The following is a 22,260-nucleotide window of genomic DNA, read 5'->3' as shown; positions in this document are numbered from 1 at the left end:
CAACAAGCTGCACACAAGGGAACTCCCATAAGATTGTCAGGTGACTTTTCAGCAGAAACTTTGCAGGCCAGAAGTGAGTGGTGTGATTATTTTAAAGTGATGAAAGGGAAAAACCTACAACCAAGAATACTCTACCTGGCAAGGCTCTCAATCAGATTTGAAGGAGAGATCAAAAGTTTTACAGACAAGCAAGAGCTCAAAGAGTTCAGCACCACCAAACCAGATTTACAAGAAATGTTAAAGGGACTTCTCTAAGTGGAAAAGAAAACTCTACAACCAGAAATATGAAAATTGCAAAAGGAAAAATCTCATAGGTAAAGGCAAATATACAGTGAAGACCACTTATAAAGCTAGTAGGAAGATTAAAAGACAAAACCAAGTTTGTATGAACATCAGGTACTGTGCTCTCTGATCTTTTTTGTGTGTGTGTGTTTTTTTCTCTAGTATTGAGGAGTTTCCTTACTCAGGTGTATTAATACTGTGTCGAGTAATCAAGAATGCCCCTGTTTAGATCTCCAGAATTCTCTTCTGTGTAGCACTCTCTTAGCCACCAACTCTGTCTGGCTCCATGGTCTCCAGACTCTCAGCTTGGTCTCTTCAACTCAGGGAGTCTGCCAGGCTCTGCCTGCATTCCCCTCCCTGAACGGCAACCTGGAACTTTCTAAAGCAGAAAACTGGGGTAATTGTAGGGTTCACCTCACTTATTTCCATCTCTCAGAGATCACTGTTCCTTTGTAGCCTGATGTCCAGTGTCTCGAAATCCATTGTTTCATATATTTTCCATTTTGGAGGTTTGCTTCAGTAGAAACACAAACCTTGTTCCCTGCTGTTCTATTTCGGCTGGAGTGGAAGTCTTCGCTTTTTCTTTTATAAGTTAGACAACAACACCCACCTCTCTCCAGTCCAGGCAGATTGTCATTCATTGTTTTAGATTAAGAAAACAAATTTATATAAACCTTAATATTATCCCATTTTTACAGGAGTTTTAAAACATTTTGAGCATTTTACAGAGAGATCTAGGAGGTACCAGACAGGAATTCCATTCATGACCGACTTATCTTCTTCAAGTCTCCCTTCGGCTGGACTCCAAACCCCAGCACTGGCTCTGCCCTGGAAGCATCTGCCGAGCCAGCCTGAGCAGGATCTTCTCTTTCTCTCCCCACCTAGCTGTTTGATGTATCTGCCTTTCTAATGTAAAATCAATGAAGACTTTCCAGTCTTCTTTCAAAATTCTCTCTGCCGTCTCATTGATATAGATTAAAAAGACCTGCCTCCAGAAGAGGTAAAAACAGAAATCTCCTGATAAAGTGCTGTGTGTATATGTGTGTATGTTCATGAGTTTGTGAGCGAAAAGTTATGAATATATATTCTTTAATTTTTTTTTAATATATCACATACTGTAAGCTTGGAAGAGTAATAGGCTAAATTAATCACTCTTGTAATTAGACAAATAAAAGGTCTGTCTGGTCCTAGTTTCCTGACTGCTAAGATTCTCCCAGATTTCAACTTTTTTTTCCCCCCATTGGATGTCTTCCAATCCTTCTGTGTGGTTCTGAAGGTATTTTTCAAGGACTGGAAATCTGGAGCGACAGGAAGTATTTCTGTGGGTCATGACAGGAAGGCAGGAGTCCTGAAAGACCACTGCATATTTTCCCCTCGGATCACCTTACCTGGGAGAGGTGCACCTGTGTTCATGGCCGCAGGAACTCTCTAGTTTAAAGGTAAGGCAAGAGTCAGCAGGGGAAGTGTAACTTTGCACTTTTCTGACAGTCTGTGAAATAAATGGCCCTGGCCTGTTCTCTGACACTGAACTCAGCAGGGATAAAAACCTACTTGGAATAAGCAGTCACGTGCAGCTATGGAGGCGAGAAACCTTTCCTGGGAGGAACACCTGAGAAGGCAGACAGGATTGTCATCCTGAAAGCTCTCACATTATTTCATTTTTGTCTTAATATCTGTGTCATGTCTTTTCTACAGAAGAGAATCTTCAAACGTGAAAGAGTAAAACAGACAGTGTTAAGAGTAAATTTAAATTCAGAACAGGAAAGAAAACTATTATGCATGATAGGAAGAGAGCACTTAAATATTTTAAATTCATGGCTTTAGGCAGAAACAAATTAAATTCCAGTTTAGTTGTAACAATTCATTCATTGATTCAGGAAACAGTTATTGAGTGCCTACCAAGTACCAGCCCTGTTCTGTGCATATGCTCATGCAGCTGGGAGAAAAAGAGATAAAGATCCTGCCCTCTAAGTGCTTTTATTTGTAACTGTGATTGCAAAAGCCTTACCTCCACTCTTTGAAATGTCATAGGGAGCAAGAAACTGCCAGTTGAGAGGAGATGCCAAATTCCTTCTTAATATTCAAAGAAATGGCAGAAGCAGAATTCAGAAACTGTGCCACTGATAACCTTAGGTAAAATTAGAAAATAAATTTGAGTCCTTAATACAAGAAAAAGGAACTACCACGTGCCCTGTTATACAAAGTCACGTGAAAGAGCCTCGCTTCACTTTGTCATTGAGTTTTTAGACAGGTAAGTCAGGAGAATTCTATGTGCAAAGTATATCTTGATTTCCATAAGACATTTCTTAGCTGTTTCATATCACTTTGCAGAATGGTTAGAAGGGTATGGACTGGCTGAGTAAACATTCTCTAAGAATCTAGATTTAATGGATTGATAGAAAGTTGGAAGGAGATTTAAAGTTTCAGCTGATGTAAATATACTTACTTTCCTATAATACAACAGGGACTCTTGACATTAAAAACAAAAAGAATATTAGAATATTTAATTGTGAACCATAGGCACAGGTATGAAGTGAAATAAAAGCATCTACTTCAAAAGTTTATATGAAGATTAAGAATTCATGGTCTTGCCACATAATAGGAACTCCATAAATATCACTCTGATCCCTCACTCCCTGGCTCAAAACGTAGTGTTTACTTTTCATCCTGTTCCTGAAGATATGCTTAGATATCACCATTTCTAAAACAAAATATATGCATACTATGATTCGAACTTTGGTAACATCTGGTGTTCTGTTACCTTAAAAATGACCTAAAACCACTCTCCATATATTATACTATATAATATTATTTACATTTTGAACGTTGGATATAAACTTATTTTGAAACACAAATAACTTAGTAACTTTTAATAATGAATATTTAGGCTTTTTGATGAGTTAAAATACATAAACTACTCACTCTTTTAAGTACCTACATTTTCTCATAAAATGAAAATAGAGAGCATACTTGACCATGTTCTCATCAAAATCTATGTCCTTGGTTTCTTTTCCTGTGAATGTTAACAGCAGAATGATGGCCCCATATAGATAAATGAACAAGAATGCTTTTTACAGCACTGTTTGAAATTGGAAAAATAAAATAAAATTGTGCTTTTAGGGGAGTGGTTATATAAGTTATAGTACATCTATACCATGGCGTTAATTATATGCAATGATAAACAATAAGTAGGTGGACCTATAAATATTGACTTGGAGAGATCTCAAGACAACTAAGAAAATAAATAAAGCCTTAGTACAGTATACTTCCAATAATATAAGCAAAAGGACAATGGATGTGTGTGAGTGTGTGTGTGAGTGTGAGTGCATAGGAATAAGGGTTAGAAGATGGTACTTAATCTTTGTAAAATTTTATTTTACCTTTTAACATTTTTACTGAAATATAGTTGATTTACAATGTTGTGTTAGCTTCTGGTGTACAGCAAAGTGATTCCATTATATATATATTCTTTTCCATTATGGTTTATTACAGGATATTGAATATAGTTCCCTGTGCTATACAGAAGTACCCTGTTGTTTATTTTATATACAGTAGTTTGTATCTGCTAATCACAAACTCCTAATTTATCCATCTCCCCACTTTCCCCTTTGGTAACCATAAATTTGTCTTCTATGTCTGTGAGTCTGTTTCTGTTTTGTAAATTAGTTCATTCAGTACTTAATCTTTTGATAGCAATGATCTCTGATGAGGGAATAGGGGATCAGTACAAATGAAATGAATGGGACATTTATATTTTATTCTCGTTATTTCTGTATTGATCAAGACTTTTAAACAAAAATGCATGAATATGTTTCTAGTATAAAAATAATAAATAATGAAAAATAACACTGATATTATTTATGGGGATTTAAAGTAAAAGATTGACAAACTCTCAGTCATTGGTCAAGAGAAGGATTTTTCTTTAAGCCAGGTCACAAAGAGCACAATAATAAGCAGGAGAAAAATTAAGGACTCAAATCCAAACTGCAATTTGTTTGTTTAAAGAGAATAATGAAATAATATTCTTATGATTAACATTTTCTTTAAAAGTCTAATTTGCCTGTACAGAAAAGCAATTTTACCATTTGCAATTAGTCTTCTTTAAACACTAAGAGCAAATATAATTACCATACTTTCTTTTTTTGCAACTATTCACATGAAAAGATCTAAACCTACAATATAAAAGAGGGAGATTCATTAGCTAGATTTTATTTTATATTATCATTTTAATTAATTTGTCTAGATTGACCCCCAAAACAGTAAGAGATCATCTCCTACTTTTGCTATTCACAAGAAGCATTCAAATGCTCTAACATTGATTGTGATCATGATGTTCTCCTCCTCCACCTCCAGTCCCTCTTCTTCTTTTTCCCTTTGTCCTTCTCCTTCTCTTCCTCCCCCTCCACTTCCTCCTGCTTCTCTTTCTTCCCCTTCCTCCTTTTCAAATGGCACTTCTTTCGTTCATTTAGTTACCAAATCAGAATGTGTAGAATGGATTTGCCTGTTACCTGTATTAAATGAATCAGCATCAATGAAAACATTTCTAAACATTCTTTCAAAGAAATCTTTGGAGAGACCATCCTCAAGCTCAGTGTCCCCAGCAATACTTCAACCACATAGTCCAACCTTTACTTTTTCCATTTTTGACCCATACAATTTCAGAGATCACTGGATGTAAAATAAGAGGTCTGGTGCCAATCAGTCATTGTGCTTGTATTTAGGTATGTTCCAGAGAACTAAAACGAATTGGTCTTTTTTTAGGGCAATGCCTTTGATGTTGTTTGTGTCAAAAACGTCATCCCCTTCTGCTAGAGACCTGTATCCTTCTGAACAGGTCATAACTTTTCTGTCTATCTTGGTAAGTTATATCTGCTTTTAAAGAGGCTGTCAGTTTGGTCATAGGTCATTTACAGCACTTAGTTTGTAAATTGTGGGTGTTTGATTCTCTCAGAGGTGTCACAGCACTTTGTTCTTATTCTTTTCTAAATTTTGCCATGAAGAAAAAGAGCTGTCATAAATCACCTTCTTTGACTTTCACTGAGCAAGAACTGTGTCCTTCAACGTCAAGAAACAGTTACTGCTACGTAGATTTCTTTGTCCTGCCTATTATAAAGATATAGACAAATATTTGCAAAATCATATGTAAACATCTGTGTGGTAAGCACATAGTACAGTAATTGTGTACCATGCCAGCCTACATGGAGAAGGCCACCCTGCCCCATTCAATAGGGGTGGGAACAAGGCTTCTCCATTTTCAACATGCCATCCATGAAGACTCCACCAAGGTTCTTAATCTGTTTGCCACACCTTTCCCATGAACCCAAAAGTAGAGTGGAGGGAGAGAGATTCTAGATTTGAACTTGACATGTATTCATCTTTAGTTGAGTTCCCTGGTAAACACGTGCATGTCTAAAAATTGTTAGTTCAGCCAGTCCATACCTTGGCTCAGCATAGCTCTTTATGTCTTGAATTTGTCTGGATTTCAACCCCTTGACACAAATGCAGTGAAAGAGAAGTGCTAAGAATGATGGAGGCTAAATTTTCAGCCATCTCATTTGAAATCAGAATTTAGTGAAGTTAGAGAAGATAAAGTGATGCTTTATGCACTCAACAAATATTTATTGAGTGTCTCCTCTGTTGAAAGCACTTTTCAAAGCTTTTGAGAAACCAGATAGAACTTTTTTGCAGGGTTCCTGAGAACTAGCTGCCATAGCAAAGGAATTCCAGTATCCTAGACAGTGGGCGTGCTCCTTCATGTGCCATTTAGGTGTTGGCCAAAGGCCAAGATAAGATTAGGCTGAATATTAGCCTATAACCAAGAATCATCAACCTCACAAAGAAGGTCAATATCATGAAAAGGACATTAAAAATTCCATGGAATACCCCATGAAGCAGAGTTAATATGCTAAGCACCTCATTAAACAGACCTAATAGACCAAATATTGAATAAAAAGGAGAAATAACCTTAGGTAAAACACAAAAATATTATGTAGAATTACATGTCAATAAAATTGAAAATATGGGTACATTTGGGAGAAATAATAAAATGTTCAAGTTGGTGCAAGAAAAAATAATAAACATGAATAGATTGATAACCAATAAAGAAATCTGAATGTAATAAAAAGGCATCCTCCTCAAATAGTTCTAGGCCTAAAGAGTATTACAGGTAAATATTGTCAATATATCAATGAGCAGAGACTTCCCTGGTGGTCCAGTGGTTAAGACTCCACACTCCCAATGCAGGGGACCTGGCTTCGATCCCTGGTCAGGGAACTAGATCTCGCATGCTGCAACTAAGACCTAGCGCAGCCAAATAAATAAATATTTTAAAAATGTCAATGAGCAGATTCTATTTCTTTCTCAACATGCTCCTGTAAATTAAATTCATATATTAACTTGCACAAAGTGTCCAATTCATTTAATTATGTATGTATAACCTTGATACTAAACTATCTATGAAAACAAAATTATAGACAAACTTCAAAATATAGATGCAAAAGTTCTAAATTAACATTAGCTGATCTACATTATAATTGAGTATATTTTTTCTTAGAAATGTAGGGGTAATTAAATAGCCAAGTATTTCCCAATATTTTTCACCACATTAATGGGAAAAAAATCACATACTTTTTCATACATGCAGAAAAGTCATTTGAAACATTTCTGCACTTGTTTATGCTTATAGAAATTAGGCTTATAGAAAGCAGGAACAGACAAGAAACTCCTTAACTTAATAAAAGTTGTTTCCACAAAACCCAAAGCAAATGACAAGGAATTTTAGAAATATTATCTAAGGTTTGGAAGAAGGCTATTGTACAATATATTATGGAAGGTCTGGCAAAGGTAGTATGAAAACCAGTATGGAATAGAAAAGATTATATTGTCATTATTTCCAGAAAATTTGGTAGTGTACCGAGAAACCAAAGGGGATAAACGGAAAAGCTATTAAAACCAGTAAAATACTTCAGCAAGATTGTTGGATTCAAAAAAGTAGCCCAAAGTCAGCAGACACCAGCATTAATCAAAGATAATATAATAGAAAAGGTACAATAAACATGTGGCAATTAATCAAACAAAATTCTATTAAAACACACCATATAAGTCCTGAATAAATGGAGAATTACATTATGTTCATAAACTGGCCAATTTAACATCATGAAGAAGTGAATTTTTTTGGAAGTAGGGAAGTTTTTTAAAACAAGTCCCAAGAGTACAAGCAATGAAAAATCTGCATTTATTCTACAATACCAAACAAAATGCCCCACTTAAAGAAAAAAATCTAAAGATAAGTGACAGCTAGAAAGTATCTGTAACATAGATAACACAAAGAGTCAATATCAATAAAATATAAAAATTCTAATAAATAAGTAAAAGAAAGCAACCCATTAGAAATCAGGTCAAGTGATACAAAGAGGCAACTGCAGAAGTCATTATAATGCCAATAAACATATGAAACTGTGGTAAGCCTCACTAATAATTAGAGATACTAATTTTAAAAACACCTATCATTTTTTCATCTATCAGATCACTAAAAATTATAAATTCTGATATTATTAATGTGTTGGCAAAGCTATAGGGCACTGATTCTCAAACATTGCTGTACATTGTAATCACCTGTGGATCTTTGAAATATTCTAATGCCTGGCTCCCACCCCAGTATTCTGATTTAATTTGAATAGACTTTCAAAATCGTGCCCATGATTTTAGAAAAATATCATGTGGGAAGTGCAATAAAATTTCAAATATTCAAAGGGATGTAAAAAGATTGAATTGCCTAATGTGAATCTAATAGGAAGAACAATTATTCATAAATGGTGTTTGCAGAAATACATTAGGAAAAACTTTTAGCAATAGTATCCAAATAATGAAGGACCTGCCTCATGAAATAGAAAGCTATATGTCAGTGGAAGTATTACAGCACATGTTGGACAATAACTTGGTAGGGTGTGTAGAGAAAAATTCAAGTTATTAGATTGGTAGATGGAATAGATGACCTTAAAATGACCTGTAAAATGTGATAGTAGAAAAGCTGGTAAGATTCCAACCTGAATCTTCCTTTTTACCTTTATTTTTCTTTTTACCTCCAAGAATTCCTGACTCAAGTCTTTCTCCTGGGGAAAAAAAAAAAAAAAAAAAAAAGCATAACCCAGAACATGGCTGTGATTTCAATTCTTGTTCCTCCATGGTTTTATTGGTCTCTCCAAGTATGGAGTTAGATGGAGAATAGGAATATCACACCGTTCAGGGTATATTTAACAAAATACTTCCCATCTTGGAAGTGAGTGAAGATTTTCCTCCACTTTGTAGATTATGCTTTAGAGCTTCTGCTTTAGAACTCAGGCATTTAGTGATTCCTCTGCTGTTCAGATGCTTTGGAACACTGAGGCACGTCCTCATACAAGACCTGAGGTTTGGCAATATGTAGCTAAAATAGCCCCGCATTTCTGATGCTTCAATTGTTTACTAAGAACAAAGGTGACTAAATCCTCTGATGCTATATGCTGAAACTTTTACTTAGGGTGTGGCAAAAACAGAGGTTTCAAGGCAAATAAGCATATACCACCATTCAAACAACCCCTTGTATTATATATATAATATATTGTATGTATATATATATATATATTTCAATGATTATATAATGATTTTCTTGCTAAGGACATGGAAAATTCCTTATAATATTTAGTGAAAAAAAAAGACTACATTTGGTCCACATATGTGCATGTATATTAACATATGTATAATACTCTGTACACATACCTTTCCTTTTGCTAATTTACTCCAGGTGGTTATTAATATAATTACAGGCAGCAGAAAGAAAATAAGATATCTGTGACTACCAAAAGAAAAGTACTTAAGCTTTTGAAATAGGTTATGAATCAGTACACAGTGAAGTTGAGCTGATTTGTGACTTTTGACTATCATCTTGACTTCTCCATCTATTTGATCATTCTTAATACCTAGTTTTACTAAATTTCCCAGTGTCCTTGTTTTTAAAGAAATTAACCTCAAGTTCTTGGCTAGGTGAAGAAGAGGAGCAGGCAGAAGAGGAGGAGGTCTAATTGGAGAGTTAGCATTCAGTGTGAATTATGGTGTGGTGGGCATTTGCAAAAAACTTCCCGCCAATATTTTATTGGAGCCTCACAACTCCTCCGTCAGGTGTTACTATTATCTTCTTTTTACATAAGGAAAATGAAGCTTAGAGCGATTAAACAATTTGTCCAAGATCACATGGGGTGTGACTGAACTGTAGCTTGAATCCAAAAGATCTGACTTTGCCGTGAATCTATTAGTCTGTAGGAACTTGTTTAACATTGGTAGGAGAGAACTTCCAAAAAACTCCATATTACATATAAAAAGAGATAGAACCAGGCATTTTTCAAATCAATTCAGTTTTACGTGAAAATATTTTATAAAGGAACTTTTATTGAATTTTATAAAATACTCAGCAGTGACATAAACCTGAACTCAAATGCTGAAAGATATCACAGATTTATAATACCTTAATTCAGAATTTGGAATTAATTATACCTGCTAGATAAAATTTACCTGTGCACATTTTTAAGAAGAGAGCACTGTATGTAAAATAACCATAAGTGATATTTTAAACAAAGTTAAAGAATAAATTCTTCCTGTGTGTTTTAACATACTCATTTGCGACTACATGGCACTGCTAAATTTACCGCATCTTACTAAATTTAAGCCTGACATGATCTTCTTTTAGAAATATATAACAAATAGTTCAAATTAGGCTAAGTACTTTAAAGTAAAAAATATATATAATTCATTCAAAAATATTTAATAGTTCAGACATTTTTCAAAATCAAATGAAAGTTCCATTCAGTAATTTCAGATTAATGAGGTTTTATTGTCTATCTGAATGAATGCCTATGATGTCTATTACTTTTGAAGAGATACTGGAGTTGTTAGGATGTTTCAATTGTAGGATACAGTAAATGTTCATTTTCCTTTCAATAAGCATTTGCTTTTATTAGTTAAAGATAATGTTACAGTATTTCTTCATTTTCAGTTTTACATTCAGTTGGTTTTAAGTCCAAACACCTGAGACCAAAGTTACCTAGTATTCTTGAACTCCAAATTATACAGAAGTTTCTAAATTTAGAAGGTGTTGTTCTCCCTCCCATTGGGGGGGGATTCTGTTTTATAGATAAGTAATAACTTGTCACAGCACTTGAACAAAATTACTGATGCCATACCCAGTGATGTTCTTATTATGTTATACCCCTGACACCAAAAGCAATAGTAAGGGCTAAAGTGCAGCAGAGGTACTTGTTCTCAGCCTGATCAAACAAGCTTAATTATGACCTCCAGATAAAGGTACTGCCATTAAGCCATTGAATTATCACAGATAAGGCTGAGTCTCTGTTACTGTCTGATGATAAATCACAGCTCACAACGGTAAAGGAGTCAGAGCTCACACAGCTAATCCTTCGAGGGCTTCGATGGACCGGTTCTCCTACTGTTTTGCATCTATTTATATTGTACTCAGAGCCCCCAAATGGCCTCTGCTTATCTTCAGCTTTAGATAATTTATGGTTTTTGGCGTGTCACCTCACTGCTGAAGCTGTTATCAGGAATGAGGAGGTTTAGGAAATCGGATCCAGTAAAATACTAATCCTCCTGCCAATTACGACACAAAAACAAGTTTTCTTTGCTGATTTGCTTTTGTTTATTTGATACTGCAAATGTGGATTTTATGATTACAGTTTAGGACAATTGTTTAGCTCCAAAACAAGCATTTAATTTGTCTAGCTTCCTCTTTTCACAAGAGTGGTTGGGCAATTTACACTGATTCAAATGGCCAGATGGTTTCCTCGCTGTTTGTCACTGACTAAATAGATGTGTAAATATTTTTATTTTCATAGAGGGCTGGTCTTGAGAAGAGAATTTGTTGAAGCCCCTCTCAATGGTGGGCTTCTGGTCCAAGATGCACTCACCCTCATTTAGATTCTTCCATGTAAAGTGTCTTCTATGTGAAACTATTTCGTATAGAAATATGATGCCTGTCTTGGAATTGCATTAAGATGAAATTTTTTTCATCCCTTACTGCTGTCCAAGTTTTATGAAATCTTATCTCTGAGAATTTTATGAGGTTGTTTGACTAGTAGTTATATGTATTACTTCCAGTGATATGAAACATTCCTAAGTGAGTAACTACCAAGCCCATAAAATTATCATGTGCTTATTAGCATAGTATAATGAAAATTTTAAATGCAAGGTTAGACTGTACTTTCAAACAGGAGAATTAAATTCATACCTAACATAGCTATGTTTTTCTATTTACTCTTTTTTAAACAAGCTCTCTAAGGTTTTAAGATTTGGGAAGGACAAGGTCACCCAGCTGTCATGATTGATCACCAATTATTCAAGTCTTCTTGTGTTGACTATTGATGCCAGTTATTGAGATAGTAATCTTTGGAGTAATAAGGGAAGCTACAAAATTAATTCAACCTTGAGATTCCATTACACTTAATGTCACCTAATGGAACATTTGATATTTTTAATCCTAGTTAAAGGCTTTCTCCCTAAGCTATTGCTGATGGCAGAAAAGATGGAAAAGAAAAATATCTGATTTTATAACTTCTGTAATTCTTTTTCCTCTGGGTATATTTCAGTGTAGAGCATGTAAGTAGGTAGCTTCTCTAATGGCTCCTTGATTCTTCTATAGAAATGTGAGGTGGGTGTCTGTATTTTAAGTTAAAAATGAAATGTTCATATTCTCTCACATATGAAAGCTACTTCTCTTAAAGGACTTGTTTCTGCAAGGTATTCTAAATGTTAATTTAGAAACTTTCTTACCTTTTTCTTCTAAATTATCAGAATTAAAAAAAAAAAAAAATCTGGGCTAGTAGATCCATGCCATTCCAGAAACTTAGTAGTTTTGACTTTAATAAATCAAATTTTAGGTGAGATTTAATTTATTAGCATATACCTTGAAGATAAAGTCCCCAGCCAAATAATACACTTCATTGCTTGTTTTATATTTATCAGCTGTCACATTCCTTTTGAAATAGTCATTTTTTGGTTTTATTTTGTTTATTTTTCTCCTATTTAACCATGTTTTTGGATATCAAGTTCAAAATTCCTCAGGTACCAACACGCTCCACTATGAACTTTCATATACATTTTACTGGAATCTATGGTCCTATAACTCATTGCTCTTTATGGAAACACATAATAATTAAACAGAGCTGCCACTCTCCATTTTGTGGCACAAGTAATGATGCTGTGACTGGAAAGTTGGTATTACTTTGATTTTAGAAATAACAATATCTTTTGCCTTATTTGGCTGTGATGCCAGAAATAGAAATTAGGTAGCATTAAGGAATGTACGTGTGTGTTTATTCATCTCACTCCATTCAACTCTTCTCTAACATTACAACACAAAGTTAGTGAACTCACGTGTCACGGGGTCCTGATAGATAGAATTTCTTTCACTGACTATAAAAACACAACACAAACAAAACACGTGAAAACAGAATAACTTGCTTTCTAGCTAGTGGTAATTTTTACAAAAATGGAGAACCAATAAAACAAGCATGAAGGAGCTATAAAGTCCCATTTTGCACAATGTAGGAGACCGTTCTGAATTTTTTACTGGTCTGTTTTTTTTTAAAGGATCGCTTTCCTGTATCACCTGTACTCCCAATCACCACCTTTTCTCTCCTCTGTCGCTTTTCTCTAAGAAAAGCTCAGCCTTTTTTGGCATAAACTTTCTTAACTCTGCTGCAGGTGGAGCTCATCTTTTAAGATACACATTTTCTTCTTATCTCAAACATTTTTTTTCTCTCTCTCTGATACCTTTTCCCTGCCTTTCTATTCCCAGCCATTCAGCTTTTCAAATAGCCCTGCTTGGCTCACATTTCACATGTGGACCTCACAGTAGTGATACCTCAAATGGTTTTACTATGAAAGTTGTCCTCTATGTGATAGTAAAGCCTTAAGCAAATGAAAGAAAAATTCTGACCTTAATATGAAAAGAGTTAAGCATTCAAGTTTTTAAAATTGTGTTTCTGAAAAGATGTACTATCCTTATGACCCAACCTAGCACACATCATTTAAATATCCCTAGGCAAATCTCTGTAAGCTGAGAGTGACAGAGAGAAAGAGAGAGACAGGTAGAGAGAAGAGGAGAAGGGCTGAGAGGAAAAGAGGTGAGATTGATGTGAAGAGAAAAGCATGGAATTTGAATATTCTATTTCACATGACCTAGATAGTAAGTCAGACAGGGATGTACCCTTAAATAATACATACAACTACCAACACTGCAATTTTTCTCTACCTCAGGCTTGGCTCCCTTGGGATCAAGGAAAAGATTATTAAAGGCTCTTTATTGATCTCTCACAATTTCCAATTTTTAGCATATTTATTGTCTGAACTACCTGATTTAGGATTGGTTATAAACTGTCTCGTAGCAGTCCTTAGTTGTTCCATATATGTGAATTTTTTTCTTCTCCCAAAACTTCTGCTATCCTTGAGAGTAGGAATGCATCTTCTTATTCTTTTATATCTTCCTAGCACTTAGAATAACACTTGGCCCATAGACATAGGCTGTCAATATATATTTGGGGATGGATCGAGATGGAGAGATCAGAGCTGAAGATCAGTGGACAGCTGCTCAAAGGTGATGTTCTCAGGATATTCTGAGGTCTTGGGCTCAAGAATGACGCATGTCTTTGCAAGAGGAGTTTAAAGGAGATGGCAGTAAAAAGCATACATTTTGATGTTTCTGATAGACCAAGTGACTAGACAGCAGAGAGTTGGAAAGCCCCCGGAGGATTGTTTAGGGTACATGACTCCGTTTGTAGCCTGCACAATTTAAACTCACAGCCGCAGGTACCTGAGATAATACAAAGAATTCTACATGGACACTTCCTTAGCATTTCCCCATAGATATTTTTGGCCATTCAAAATAGAGCTGTTCTGTGTTATGCAAAAATGCATAACTATGAGAGTAGAGACCTTGAAAACTATATTTAAACCACGAATAATGGGAGCATAAATTTTGGCACTGGCCAGAGGGATTGAGGATTTTTGTCATAAATGCTTGTTCCCGGGTCTATAGAGTTGCAATGATCATAAAGTCAAACAAAACCAAATGACCACATGTTGTGGTTTGAGTTAAGCAAACAAGTAAGGAAAACATGGAAATCACCAGATATCTGTGTCCACTTGCAGTTTGTTCTCTGTTTTATGTACGTGCATTCATGTGAGGCGTTGACTCTGTTTTATGAAAGACTGCTGAGAAAAAAATATTGGCTTTAAGATTTTATGAGGTTATTTTTTCAGAGGAAAGAAGTCCAAACCTTTTATAAATCCTACCAGCCTCTCTAAATCTGTGAAAAATATTAGACTACAAAGCAAAGGTGAAAAGTTAGAGCAAAGGTGAAAGTACTTGCATTTCTTTTTCCCCCTGTTTTTCAACAGGGAAATCTCAAAGGCAAAGACATTTCTGTGCCTCTCACGTTAGTGTTTGGTACATTGGTATGGAGACAGGGCTGTTTCTCTGGAGATTGTGATTCCTTTTTCCAATATCTCCCACATTTATTTCCGGGAGATATCAATTTAAAGAACAACCTTGAGTGGAGAAAGGACAAAAAAAAAAAAGACACCAAAACTCAAAAGGCAAGCAGAGAGAAATGGGGACAGGAAGAGGCAGCCAGCTTGATGGAAGGCTGGAGCTGGAAGAGACTTTAGCAATCTGATACCATGACTCTACAATTAAAGAATCTGAGGTCCAGAGTCTGTAAGTAACTTAAACACACTCACACACACAGTCAGTTAGTGGCCAATATGAAACTGGATCTCCTTTTCCTAGCTCGTACTTCTAAGCTTTTCCCCCTAAATCAGATTCTCTTTCTGGTCGTAACTGATGTGTGAGGGAAAGAAGTCACACAGCTTAGAGCATCTTCTAGGTTTTTAAACTGTTTGTCCTCAGAAACCTGAGCTTTGCCTCTTCTTGTCACTGCTGAGAACAAATCTCCAGCCCAATGGTCAAGCTCCATAATTGACTCTAACCTAAAGAAAGTTTGGACCACAGGCTAAATAAGGAATATTTGTAACCGATGGGGTGACTACAGATTGGTTTGGAAAGTAAACTTATGTTTGCTCAACCCATATGAAATAGGAAACAGGCTGTGATGCGTTGTGTAAACAGTTCAGAACCCGTGAGCAGGTGTTTAGACCTGTTTTGAGGCAGCTGAGAGAAAGCAGTGTTCGGAGGGGAGGGTGGTGCTTGCAGCCAAGGCCTGCCTGACATCAAGGCATAGGGAGTTGAATGAGCTAGTTCCTCGTGCTTTTGTATTCCGAAAAATGTTAGTGAGCAGGAAAGATGAAATCTTTTGAGATAAACAGTGAGGAGAACGTGTAAAATATTGCACTGACAAGGTTGTGTGATAGCTTGGAAAGAGACATAGAGTCAAACCTTTGCACAGCGTGCCTAGTCAATTTCTGAAGAGGTGGGATGCTATAATGAGTTTTCATCCCCTTGTGAACTGAGTGAGGGATAGCTGACCGAGTCACTAATATTTTAAACATTTACTATCTTGGGTGCGTGGTCTCAGAAGCAACAGAAAGCCCAAAGCTCATAATCACTTACCTTTGTGCCATTAATGCATGATATGCTGCACGCGTCTCTTTGATCTTTAAAGCAAATGAAGAGGAATGTGCTGCCTTTCCTTGCCTCGTGAGCACTCCAGAGCGAGCCCCCGGGTCCTGCTTCACCTGATGTTAGCTGTGTGCCTGCGAGTGCCGCTGGGATGTAACCGGATCAAACTACCCACAGGAGAGAGAAACGCCAGTGCTCTTAACCTGCTGCTTTACTTTGGTGGTTTTGTTGTTGTTGTTAATGGTTATTTGTTTTACTATTTTTTATAGTTTTAATTTCAAACATCGTGAAATGTACGTAACAAATCATGAACGCTTTTTCGAATCCTGCCCCAAACATCACTGTTTGGTGTATAAACATTTAGCCTTTTAACTATAATATAGTTAACAAAAAGTGAGACATAAACTTTTGTTTGTAACATGTTTTCCCTTGCAATACTATGGATATCTTTCTAGATCCATACATACCAATTTGCTTTACTGTTTTTTATTCTTTTTCCTTTTTATTGGTTGAAATACTACTGAGAACCAAAAGAAAAAAGTTACTCATAATTCCACCACTCTTTTAAAAAAAATTTAAAAACAAACAAACAGGTAAACATCAGGTGAAAGTCTGCTGTCCACTCATCTGATCACCCACACTTATGCTGTGATAGTAAATACTATTAACAATTGGGAGAATATTCTTCCAGATTTTGACCATACTGATACTGACATATCTATATACACATCTGCATATATTGTATTTTTAAATAAAAATAAAACAGTGTTAAAATAGTGGTTTTACTTTGGTTTTAAGTTTGCAAAAGAATTCGGTTAACTGTCAGTACTAAGGAAACCTAAACATACCCCAAACAAAAGAACAGCGTGTAAAAAAGGAAGTTCCCTTTTAGTGTCTGCCTACAAAAATTTTCAGACTGATGGAAATTAAATATAGGACCAACGGGAAAGTATTTCCTCAGTCACTCATTCATTTATTCATCTGTGTTACCATCTATTTGATGAGCCACATGTTAGATCTTATTCTAAAATGAGATCTGATTGGTGTCTCACATCAGTATTAATAAATATGTAAAATGAGTTCCTGTGTTTTCTGTTCCTTGCAAAAAACACAAACGTAAAATAATGGGGGGGCAGACATCAGTTATGTTTCCTCTCAAAAGCACATTTCCTCTCTCTCTCTTAAAAGAGTCCCTAATCACTGTTTCATCACGGGTCACTGAAAATGACACTGGGGGGTGGGGAGGAGGAAAAGATATTCAGTGGGCATCTGTAATGGATTTTGACTCCATTTTTGATGTTTGGCCGCTGATAGCTTTCAAAATCCTGTCTTTTTCTTTCTTGCCTCACTTCTGGGAAAATCAATAAGAAGGCTCCAGAGCTGCCTGTCTTGTACCAGTGGGAATTTCAAACTAGCAAACTACCTGCCTGTGCCCCGGACCCCTCAGCCAAGACCCACCCACCAAGTCAATTGCCTCTCTTTGCTCCCTAAGTCTTTTTCACACTTGCTTGAGAGCACCAGTCCTCCCTGGAAGGCCGCATTACGTGACTAATAAACTTTTGCAGACCCCTCTCGGTGCATGCATGGTGTCGTCTGGTTCAATAACTGAACAAAATTTGGGGTGAGAGGTTGAGCCGCTCACCCCATGGGGCAACAACAAAGGTAACATTTAATACCTGCAGGCCTCCATGGGGTTTTATATAAACTATCAAATGTAACCTTTATCACAAACCAATGAAGTAGACGGAAGAGCAGACAATGTGATCAAATAAGTTGCAGAGATTCCATTTAAATCTAGATCTGACCCAATGTCCATATTCTTTTTTACAATGTGGGTTAGAGAGATTGTTTTTAGCTGCAAGGGTTGGAAGGTCCATACAAATGTTCAAATAATAAAGAGATAGTTCACAAAAGAAGAATGGAACCCAAACTGGTAAATTCAGGAAGTAGTTGCAAGAGGCATAATGATATCTAACGAATAAGATGGGACATTTCTCATCCTGTAACTATTTTTATCAATGAGGAAGACTTTTCCAGAAGCCACTAGACAAATTTTGTCCCCCAGGACGGGAGTCACATTTGCAAGCCTCAAGCAGCCACTGGCAAACCTTGACTAGCCCATACAGGTCATGGTCATCCTGGGAGGAGGGGTTCTCTACACAGAGCATATGCCAGGGTGACCATCTGAGAAAAATAGGGGCTTTGGCACAGAGAAGGAAAAAGAAGTGCCTCTTAAGCAAGCAACAAACTGTACCCACTATTCTGTTTTATTCTGCCATGTATGTGTCATGCTCATGTGAAATCTGATACTCTAGTTTATTATATATTTAATATATTTTTGGTTTCTTTTACATGGTAGTTTTTTTTTTTTTTTTTTTTTTCAGTACGCGGGCCTCTCACTGTTGTGGCCTCTCCCGTTGCGGAGCACAGGCTCCGGACGCGCAGGCTCAGCGGCCATGGTTCACGGGCCCAGCCGCTCCACGGCAAGGGGGGTCTTCCCGGACCGGGGCACGAACCCGTGTCCCCTGCATTGGCAGACGGACTCTCAACTACTGCGCCACCAGGGAAGCCCTACATGGTAGTTTTTACTAGCTCATATGTCCCTAAGTTAAACAATGATAACAACAAGGAAGCAGCCTAAAGATCCCGCCTTTCCTCATGCCCTCAGTTGTGAGCCGTTTATCTATCATTCTGAGCCTGGTAACTCCTGAGGTTTGTAGGCGACCAGGGCTGAATGGACCCCTGGCTCTGCGTGGGTCCGTCTCCTGTGCGCTGCTGCATTGACTGAAGAATCACAGCAAAGCCCAGAGGATGGGCAGGTGAGTGGGGGGCCCTAAGAAGACCTTGGTGTGTGGGAATGTGTGGACTCTGTCACCAAAGGAAGTGACGTGATTACTCCTTTTTTTTTTTTTTTTTCCTGGTACGCGGGCCTCTCAGTGTTGTGGCCTCTCCCGTTGCGGAGCACAGGCTCCGGACGCGCAGGCTCAGCGGCCATGGCTCAAGGGCCCAGCCGCTCCGCGGCACATGGGATCTTCCCGGACCGAGGCATGAACCCGTGTCCCCTGCATCGGCAGGCGGACTCTCAACCACTGCGCCACCAGGGAAGCCCCCATGATTACTCCCCCGTGATTACTCCTTTTAAGTGACCCTGGTCACCTTGACACCTAAAGGCCAGAAGTAGAGTTTTGGCTGATTCTTTCCTGATCCAGCCCCTGTGAGAATGCAGGGAAAACAGAAAACAGAGGGACCACTTTGTGCATTTCAGGAAGAGGCTGATAGACTGACATTAAAGATATGACAAGATAAAAACAAAAAAGATAACCCTTTGGCCTTTTGTCCTTTGAGAATCCCTGTCTTAAATAAGTTCCAGCCGCCAGAACTGAGCTCCAGTGAGCTGCTTGAGAAAATAACTACCCATTTAAAGGGCCAGAGCAGCCAGAGAGAAGAGTGTCAGGTTGAAATTCAGAATACACGCCCAGTGACATATGAGCAAATGAGCAACTGAATTTCTTTTTAAAAAGAAAGGAAGGAGGGAAGGGAGGGAGGGAAGGAGGGAGGGAGAGAAGAAGGTAGGGGAAAAATGCATTGAAAGACATACAGATGCAATGCCCACATACACACACACACAGAAACTAAATTCCTAATTTTGGAACTAATAAATCAAGTGTATTAAAGAAGAGAATAGCTACTATTGAGACTGGATGATTTAAGTACAAGAAATATCTCAAAACATGGAAAAGAAAGGTAAAGAAAAAAAATGCGTGAGAATAGCTTTAAGAACAAGAACAGCCAAAAGTGATTTAGAGGAGGAAAAAGGAGTGGATGGGAGTGAGGTAATTATGAAACAACTTCTAGAAATAAATTGTCCTGAACTGAGAATAAATTCTAGTCTAGAAATGAAAAGGGCTGAGAAAGTTACAGGCTGATTTAATAAGACATACAAAAACAAGTAAATCCTTGCAAAATGTGTGAACTCTAGGGATAAAGGGGGAAAAAAATGTATGTTTTCAACTTAAGAGAACAAGTTACCAAAAAGGAAAAATAATCACATTGGCATAGGCCTTATTATTTGACATTGGAAGAAAATAGGAAACAGGGTTTCTATTTCAAGAGAAATAAAAACCAGCATGCCAAGAATCCTATACTCAGTCAGCCATTTTCTTGTAATGACTGAAATATCCATTATTTACTGATATTTGGTTCAGGCCACTGGGAAAGACTGCACTTTGAAGTTAGGCATGGCAACTGGCTCTTTTGGCCAGTGAAATGTGACAACTGGTAACACGCATCACCGTGGAGGAAGCATTTATCGCTAGTGTGTGTGAATTTCTCTCTCTTTCTTCTCTGCCGTGGCAATTGTTGAAACGTGTTTAAATGTCACCATCATAAGATGATGGAGCCTCCTGGGTGACTGAGGGGCAAGGTCAGTGGTAAGACACCTGGGCAAACCCATCTTTTGATCCACTTTGTTCTTATAGCATGAGAAAGAAAGAAACTTCTGTTTCTCTGAGCTCTGAGATTTGGTGCCACCTCACCTATTCTGAATAATTTAACCAGTCATCAAAGGAAAAGGCTGCAGCGTGGCTCTCAGACCAAGACTGTTGTCTTCTGATGCCACGACAAAAGTAAAGTCCTGAAGAAAGAGAAAGGGGGAGAATCTGAGAGCAAGCACATTTTAAAAGACAAGACACAGAGTGCTAAACCAAAGTCAACTGTGTACACTAATTAGCAAGATTAAATTTCTCAAAATCAGCAGAAATGGAGACGAAGAACAACGTTTACTGAGTTACAGGAAAATAAAGGTCATCTGCATACATCCTATTTTAGGCATTAATCTGACCATGAAAAATTATAACGTATCTATAGTAAATCATATTGCTTAATGATATAATTGATTTAACTCAACCATATTTGTTGGTGAATAAGTCCTGCGAACTCTTAAGAACAAAATATTAGGGCTTCCCTGGTGGTGCAGTGGTTAAGAATCGGCCTGCCAAGGCAGGGGACATGGAATCCAGCCCTGGTCCAGGAAGATCCCACATGCCACGGAGCAACCAAGCCCATGCGCCACAACTACTGAGCCTGTGCTCTAGAGCCCGCGAGCCACAACTACTGAAGCCCGCGCACCTAGAGCCCGTGCTCTGCAGCAAGAGAAGCCACCACAATGAGAAGCCCGCGCACTGCAGTGAAGAGTAGCCCGCGCTCGTTGGAACTCGAGAAAGCCCGCGCGCATCAACGAAGACCTAAGGCAGCCAAAAATAAATAAATAAATAAATTTTAAAAAAGAGAACAAAATATTAGAGTGAAATTGTGGTGTGATAACACAATGTTACCACTTGGCATTAAATGACTTTTATTAAGCAAAGAAACAATCTTGCAATTGGGCTCCCTTGTTCATAATCAAAATATTATGTCCAGGAATAGATAGTTTAAGACAAAAGAGTACATAGAGGAGCAGAAAAAAAAAAACCTATCCATTTTTTAAAAATGAATGAATGCAGAGGTTTAAGTTTTATAAATGTTGTCATTGGCTCAGAAATGTTGGAAAGTGGTGAATAGTTAGCAGTAGGATTACAATAAGAACTGTGCCTACAGTGGTTGACATAAAACTCTGGTAGCTGTTAGAAAGCCATGAGAATCCATATTGGTGGCAAGTTCCGAGGTTGGTAATCACCATCCTCTTGTCATCCTTTGCCAAATAAGCAGGCTCGTTGTTGCTATAATTACTAGCCTTACTGGATACACAGAATTTGGTTTGACATTTTATATTAGAAATACTATTATTTAATATAATTATTTATTAACAATATAATTTTATATTATTTAATATGATATAATAATAAAGGTCAATAAAATACAACATGATGCTCATTATGGATTATAAATAAATTATAATTGATCATTATTATTTTCCATTATAGGTAAATGGAATACTTTTTCATTTTAAATTGATTTTACCACGTATACATTCCAATTTTCAAGACACACTTAAATGACAAATTAGAAAAAAAAAACGTAAAGAATGAATACTACAGAAAGTAATAGGGAACTGTCATTTGTGACAACATGGATGTTCCTTGAGGGCATTGTGCTACGTGAAATAAATCAGACAGAAAGATAACTACGGTATGATCTCATTTATATAAGGAATCTAAAAAGGCTGAACTCACAGAAATAGAGTAGAATGGTGGTTACCAAGGGCTGGGGGCGTGGAGGAAATGGGGGGATGTTGGTCAGAGGGTACAAACTTTCATTTATAAGATAAATGGTGACTATAGTTAACAATACTGTATTATATACTTAAAAGTTGCTAAGAGAGTAAGTCTTAAACATTCTCACTACACACACACACA

This window comes from Kogia breviceps, chromosome 13 (assembly GCF_026419965.1).
Source record: "Kogia breviceps isolate mKogBre1 chromosome 13, mKogBre1 haplotype 1, whole genome shotgun sequence".
NCBI lineage: Eukaryota > Metazoa > Chordata > Mammalia > Artiodactyla > Physeteridae > Kogia > Kogia breviceps.
Note: the sequence above shows the minus strand (reverse complement) of the source record.